The sequence below is a fragment of the Chenopodium album genome, chromosome 21 (genome assembly GCF_948465745.1).
Source record: "Chenopodium album chromosome 21, dcCheAlbu1.1, whole genome shotgun sequence".
NCBI lineage: Eukaryota > Viridiplantae > Streptophyta > Magnoliopsida > Caryophyllales > Amaranthaceae > Chenopodium > Chenopodium album.
Window position 1 is genome coordinate 22,514,549 of NC_137854.1, and position 7,708 is coordinate 22,522,256.

A 7,708-nucleotide genomic window follows, 5' to 3' on the forward strand; every position below is an offset into this window, starting at 1 on the left:
AAACTCTTCTATCCATAAGTATTTGGACTCGTTTGAGGTTATGTCAAATGTGTTTATTGAGTGCATAAGGAATAGCCATAGCCTTTTAAGCAAGTTGATTGAGCAAGCTTCATGGGAGAGAGATGATTTTGAAGTGAATTTGCCTCCATTCATGCATGGTTTTGAGACTCTAGGCTTTAAGGAAGTTGAGGGAGCTATTGTTCATGAAGGTAGTGGAGGAGATTATGTGGTTCCTCTTGGGAGTTAGATGTTTGAGGGAGATGGTGATCATGAGTGTTCTTCTTTTGAGGATTCTATGATTGATTTTCATGCCCTCATTGGCGATGTGAGACCTTGTGTTGAGGGAGTCGCGAACCCTTTACCTATTTCTCATACCCCTTTCTCTCAGAAGTTTGACCACATCCCCTATTGCCCTATTTTTCTCCCTTCCTTTGTTGGTAAGCCTATTGGGGACCCTTTTGTCTATGAAGATTTGCATGTGGCTCATTTGTTTCAAATTGGGGAAGAGGGTGATGTTGCCACCCAAAAATATCCTAGTGAGGAGGATTTGCCTTTTTCTTTTTCTTTTCCCCCTTCTTCTTCTTATTTTCTTGTTTTTCCTTTTGATCCTTCTTCTTCTTTCTTTTGGCACCTCCCTTCTCACTTGCGTGCAATGATCTTGTTGCACGTTTTTCTTCCGTCATTTGCCTACCTTATATCATATGAAATGTGTAGTAGTGCATTTGACAAGCTCTTGCGATCGTTGCAATATTATTTTACTAGAGCGGTCAAGCTTGGACCTTAAGCAAGCCTTTCTCGGGAAGTAACCCATGTTTTAGATTAGATTTTCCTTTTCTTTTTAGAATATATTTTTCTCTCATGAAAATTTTTGTGTGCCTTTTGCTAGGTACATGACTTGATATACTTTGGTGCTTCGATTTGGATCAAGAATCAAGGAAGGTTGACCCCTACTTTTACTAGCACATGGAAATAAGGTTCAATTCTTGAGGAATTAGCTTTGAAAGGTTTAATTTGGTCATTTGCGGGTATTTACACCCACCTCAAATCCGGTAATATCTTTCCTTGCCCTCTCTCTAGTGGATGATGACTTGTTGGACAAATGTTGGTTTGTTGGATTAATCTCCTTGTTTTCCCCTCCCATGGATTATATGATTTATGTTTGAGTGTATTGTCTCATTCAAGCTTGGGGGAGGGTATTCTATCATGTTTGGTGGAATGTTGATCCTTATATGTTATGCACCTTTGTATATGCTTTTCCATGTTTCTTATATTTTGAAAAACACCAAAAAGATTTTTGTTTCTATCAAGGCAAATTTGCAATGTGTTTTGTTTTGTTCTTGCTTTGGACAATAACATTTGGACTTGTATAGTTGAATGCTTTTCTTTCTAAATGGTAGTGGTGTGCACAGTTTGAGAGTACGCTTGGTTGATTCTAGGATAAAGCATGCTAAGGTAGTTGGTTAGAACTAGTGGGAACATGAAGCCGGATTCTACTTGATTGTGGCATGTTTGGCAGTTGCTTCCTATAGTTGATTTGACACCAATAGTGAGTTTTTGCTACAACCATGTGAGTTCTATGCTTTTCAAGCCTTCTACCTATATTTGCATGAGCGGCATGGATCCTTGACTTCTTGCAAACCTAATCTTGAAACTTGACTCATAGATCTTGAATCCGAGACCGAACCATTTAGGGAGGAAAAAGGCACCTTTTTCGGGGTGGTATTTTTCATTTCTAGGATAGTTTTATTCATTTTTGTTATTTTTGGGTTTACATTTGCTTTCTTGCAACCATTTGAGCCTTATACCTTCTTTTCAAGCCACATCTTTAGATCTTTGGCCTTTTGTTTCATTCTCTTTCTTTTCTTGGTTTTTGTGAAGCAATTGATCATTCTTGATGGAGTTTGTGGTGGAGAAGTTGGAATGTTTGGTTTTTATGATAGCAAGATTGTGTTATATTTTCTTTGTGAATAATGGCAAATGAGTATGAGTAAAAGCCGTCCTACATTATAAAAGGCATGGACAAATAAGTGCAAAATCGAAAAAGTCGTCCAATGTTAAAAGAGGCAAGGACAAAGCATTATTAAAAAAAAAAAAAGAAAAAAAAGTGAAAAATGAAAAAAATTCAAAAATATTTTGATGTGAGTTTTCTCCCTTTTTGAGCATTGAGGACAATGCTCCATTTAAGCTTGGGGGGAAGCGTTCTCACGCTTTTTGTGTATATGTTTGTGGTTTATAGCTTTGAATAAGCTTGGGGGTATGAGTATTTTTGTTTGGATTGGTGATTACTTGATTGTGTTTCTAAAGAAAGGCGCCCTCTTTGCTTCACTTTTAGGAAAACCACCAAATTTCAAATTTTTAGCCTACCTTCACCCTTATTGCCTTATGTTACAACCTTGGGGAAAGACCTTTTGACCTAAATGGTTGAGTCATTCATCGGTGGAGAGGAATGTGAGTTTTAGGAATAGGGAGAGGGGATGCAAAAGTCAAGATGTCAAGTAGCCTAAAAATTCTCTTTTTCCGGTTCCTTCGTGGAATCATTGGGATGCTCACTTGAGGTCGATTTGAAGCTATTAGGAAGAATGTGGTGAGATCGTTTGGGATGAAAGTGGATTGTGAAAGCTAGTTCCTATGCTTAGCATATTTATGTTTCAATCAACCTTGGGTATCTTGGAACGTGCACTCCCTTACTTGTTTAGAAAGATTTGCATCCACTTGTGCTTGTACATTTGCAAAAGTCCTTTCATGAACATTTGTTTGCTTTTCTTGTATTTTGTTTTCTTTTTCATGCTTTGCCTTGTTTGTATTATTATGAGAGTTATGGGTCAAACTCTTAGGATACCCTTACGAGACCTCACTCGTCCTCATAGGCGACTTTGGGGTTTAAAGGGCTTGTTGTAGCTAAAAACAACCGTGATTCCTACGACAGTGAGTCTTAGTGTATATTCTTATCTTGAGTCTTTCTTTTTCATTTTCAATAAATCTTTCATCCTTGATCTTTCTTGCTTTGTTTTGCTCGAGGACGAGCAAAAGTTTAGCTTGGGGGAATTTGATGAGTGACATTTATGGCACTCATTTGGTCACTTTTTGGATGAATTTCATTCCATTTTATTACTCCTTTCTTTAGTTTTCCTTAGTTTTATTCTTGTTTTCTTCATTTAATGCTTTTTGTAGTTAGTTTCTCTATTTTATGCCTTTTCTAGTTTACTTGTTATTTTTCTATTTTACTTACTTTTTATCCTTTGTTGTAGGTTGTGATTGATTGTCCAAGAATTCCCGAGCTTCCTCTCCATGATATTTCATTGTTTTCATGCCTAAAGCTTGTGCAAGAAGTTTCAAGTCAAAGGGGGGATCAAAGGGGCATGCTTCAAGGCTTTGTATATGCCTTTCTCATGGCTCATTTTCTTCAAGATTTCCAAGGAAGTTTCTGCCTACTTTGTCCTCCATCATCATCATCTAGGATGTGTACACCCCATGAGCTAGGACGAAGAGAAGAAGAGGAGGTTACCAGTTTGTGCGGGCGCACATATGTCGTGTGCGGCCGCACATGGGGTGTGTGCGGGCGCACCTTTCTGGGTGTGTCCCGTGTGCACTTCTCTCTCTCCTCCGAGAGCCCGCACCTGCGTGGGTCTATTCTTGGGCGTCAATACCGACCTTCTCCTTTGTATATATAGTTATTTCCTTCTATTTTTGAAGTAAGAAGTTTCAAGATAGAATTAGATCATATTCTTAGCTTAGTTGAGAGCTTCTCTCTCTAGATTTAGGGGTTAGTTTTAGGAGTAGATTTTAGAGAGAGAAAGTGAAGAATTTCAATGGTGATTGAGAGATTGAAGATCCAATGGTGACAATTGTATTGGAGATCTACTCTATTATCAATGAGCATTTCTAAACTCTATCTCATTTATTGTTTTGTTTAGTATTCATGTTTAGATTATTTGATTTTGATTAGATTTTGATGATTTGATGATTGATGTTTGATGTTTGATTAGAATAATTGTTCTTCATTGATTATTGATTCTTTGATTGTAGATTGTTGATTTCTTAGTTGTTTGTTGAATTGATGATGTTGCTAGAGTAGTTGTTTGGTTAGGGATTTGGTGAAGCTTGTATAATGTAATGAATTGATGTAGATTGGGGATTTTGATGGAGTTGATGATGTGATTAAATTGGTTAATTGATTATGTGCATGTGTGTGTTTGATTTAGGCTTGATCACCCTTGTTATTCACACTAGATTGCATTGTAAGTTCACATTGATACGGACCATTGATTTGTGGCTTGCATTTACACGATTGAGGTGTCTTGTGATGTTTCCTAGCTAGAGTTTATCGTAGTTGACGCTAGTTAGACCTCTAGGAGAATAGCTTGATATGCTCTTTTGGTTGCATAATTGATCTTCCCTCACATTGCTTGACTTAGTCAACTTCCTAAACCAATTTGCATTGTTCATTGCTATTATAAGTGAATCCTAATCCCTAGCATTTTACTTGTTTGGTTTCTTTGTCTTAGTAGTTGTTAGTGTCCTCTTTTACCCTTTGTCTTCGATCTAGCTTAGGCATATAATTGGAAGCACTTAGACATTACCGTTCCTTTGGGTTCGACCCTTGACTTACCTCTATACTTGTATTTAGGTTTGTTGAGTGTTTGTAAATTTTGTTTGGCTTAGGAGGATTAGTCCAACGACCTAATTTTCCCACGTCAGTTTAGCTTTGATCTTGATGTTCTTTATGGATTGTGAGTAGTTTGATTGCTAGGGTAAAGTTGAAGCATGTATTAGCAATGAATTGAGATTGATTTGGGGAAATTGATTGAGCTGATGATGTGATTAAATTGGTTGATTGATTTTGTGCATGTGTGTGCTTGATTAGGCTTGATCACCCTTGTTATTCACACTAGATTGCATTGTAAGTTCACATTGATACGGACCATTGATTTGTGGCTTGCATTTACACGATTGAGGTATCTTGTGACGTTTCCTAGTTAGAGTTTATCGTAGTTGGCGCTAGTTAGACCTCTAGGAGAATAGCATGATATGCTCTTTTGGTTGCAATTTCGATTTTCCCTCACATTGCTTGACTTAATTGATTGACCTCCCAAATTGATTAATTTTCATTGTTGATGCATATGGATCCTAGCCCTAGTATTTGTTATTTTTGGTTTACAAGTTATTAGTTGTGTTTAGTCCTAGTTTAGCCTTACAACCCCGCTCTTTACTTCGGAATAGCTTAGCGTTCGGCGATAGACTTTCAATTACCATTCCCTTGGGTTCGACCTCGACTTACTACTATAATCATATAGGGGTTTGTTGAGTTTATAAATATTGTTTGATTGGGTGGGGAAGAAAGCCAAACGACCTACCGTTTCGTCTTCTATCAAAATGGCGCCGTTGCCGGGGAATGGTGTCTTGATTGTGTATTGTTGTTGAGTCTATTCCATCCTATTTGAAAAATACAAAAAGATTTTCTTTTAGGCTACATTTGTAGCCGTGCTACTAATAATTTCTTTTTGAGAATTGTGTGTGCAAGTGAACATGGGAGAAGCTCAAAGGATTACATTGAAGGAATTAGGCACTCCGGGAGCTTACAAGTATGAGAGTGGAATTGTTCCATTGATGGTTCCGGATCATGACTTTGAAATCAAACCGGCCATGATTACTTTGGTTGAGAGGAAGCAATTTGGAGGGACAAAGAGTGAGAATCCTCTCAATCATCTCAAAGATTTTGAGAAATATTGCAATACTATTGTGGTAACCGGAGTTGCTCAAGAGTACATAAGACTCAAGTTGTTTCCCTTCTCTCTCATTGGAAGAGCTCTAGAGTGGTTGGACAAGGAGGTCAAACCAAGGTCCTTAAGAACATGGGATGAGGTTACAAAGGCTTTCTTATTTCGTTTTTTCCCACAAAAGAAGATGGCGGAATCAAGAACTTTGATCCAAAATTTCAAGCAAGGGCCTAGTGAGAGTCTCTATGAAGCATGGGAGAGATACAAGGAGTATCAAAGAGAGTGTCCACACCATGGGATTCCTACCTATCAAATCATACAAATCTTCTATGGTGGGTTGAGTTCTCATGGAAGAGCAAGTTTGGATGCCGGAGCCGGAGGCCCAATAATGAACAAAACGGAAGAAGAAGTGGTGGATGCAATAGATGAAGTGGTTCGGCATTACATGAATTGGCAAGAAGTGGAGAAAGAGCCAACAAGCAAAGGTTGCTCGATCGAACAACTTAGTGCCATTAATGATTTGACTACTTTGATTGCAGATTTAGGGAAATAAGTTGTGTCACTTAAGGCAAAGCTTGAGAAACCACCTTCGCAAGCTCCGATTCTTCCCTCCCAAATTAAGGGGAGAGGTACATTTTCTTACCCTAGCTCTAATCCTTCTTCTTGTTGCATGGTTAGAGAATGTTGGCCTTGTGAATTATGTGGAATGAATGATCATGATGCTTCTATGTGCCCTAATGTTCCTTGTGATGAATGTGATGGAATTGAAATTGAGCATGTGAATTATGTTAATGTTCATGAATGTGAACCTAGAATTGATGTTCAAAGAAATGTTGGAAATAGGAATTATCATAATCATGTGAACCATGATAATTATAACCAAAATGGAGGTTGTAGAAATCATGGATTCCAAGGAATTCATGGTAGCTACAATAACCATGGTTGTAATGGTCATGGTCATGGCAAAGGACATGGGGATCATTATCAAGGTTATGTCAACCATGGTCAACAAAGGGGCCAAAATCAAACTAGGGATAATTGGAATAATCAAAGTAAGGGATATTTCTAAGCAAATTTTCAAAGAGGTTCCCCAATTGGTTTAGTTCCAAATGCTCAAAGTTTAAGTGATGATTCCTATGATCAATCATTTTCTTCTAGGGAGTTTTTGGAAGGAGTCATTAAGAAACAAGCCAAGATGCTAGAAACTTACATGGCTTTGAATGATGAGAAGTTCAATCACATGTTGTCTTATAATAAAGATTTAGGTGATAAACTTTCTCAATTGACTAGTGTGTTTAAGGAATGTGCAAACTCCTCTTCTTTGACTCCACCCAGCCTAGATTCTAAGAACCCTATGGATGCTATTGTTACTAGAAGTGGTAGGGTCCTTGAGGGTGGTGTGCCTAAGAAGAGTGTTACTAGAGAAAGCACTAGTAAGAATTCCATTGAAATTGAAGGAGATGAGTGTCCTTTGAGTGAAAATGTTGATGAGGGACAAGTAGAGAAGGTGATAGAGAAAGAGAAAGAGAAAGAGCTTTTCAAACCCAAGCTTCCCTATCCCCAAAGGTATAATAGACACAAATTGGATGAGCAATTTGGGAAATTTGTAGAGATGCTTAAGCAACTTCATCTAACTCTTCCTTTCACTGATGTTGTAGAACAAATGCCAAACTATGCTAAGTTCCTCAAGGAGATTTTGAGTGGAAAAAGGACATGTGACATGATGGAAACAATTAGCCTACCCGAACATTGTAGTGCAATTATCATGAATAAGATGCCTCCTAAGTTGAAGGATCCCAGAAACTTTTCCATCCCTTGTGCCATTAATAAGACTCAAATTGATAATGCCCTATGTGACTCAGGAGATAGTGTTAGCCTTATGCCATATTCGGTTTATCAAAGATTAGGTCTAGGAGAAATTTTACCTTCCAAGATTACCTTGCAATTAGCCGATAGGTCGATTAAGATTCCAAAGGGGAAGGTAGAAGATG

The 7,708-nt window shown here is 37.9% G+C and overlaps 1 non-coding gene across 1 annotated transcript; it reads right to left on the reverse strand.

The window, feature by feature from the left end:
- Positions 1-5,911: 5,911 nt before the first annotated feature.
- LOC145603226 (small nucleolar RNA R71) lies at positions 5,912-6,017 on the reverse strand. Its single transcript, XR_014104756.1, has one exon. It is a non-coding gene; the product is annotated as a small nucleolar RNA R71 (small nucleolar RNA).
- Between the last annotated feature and the right edge of the window lie 1,691 nt (positions 6,018-7,708).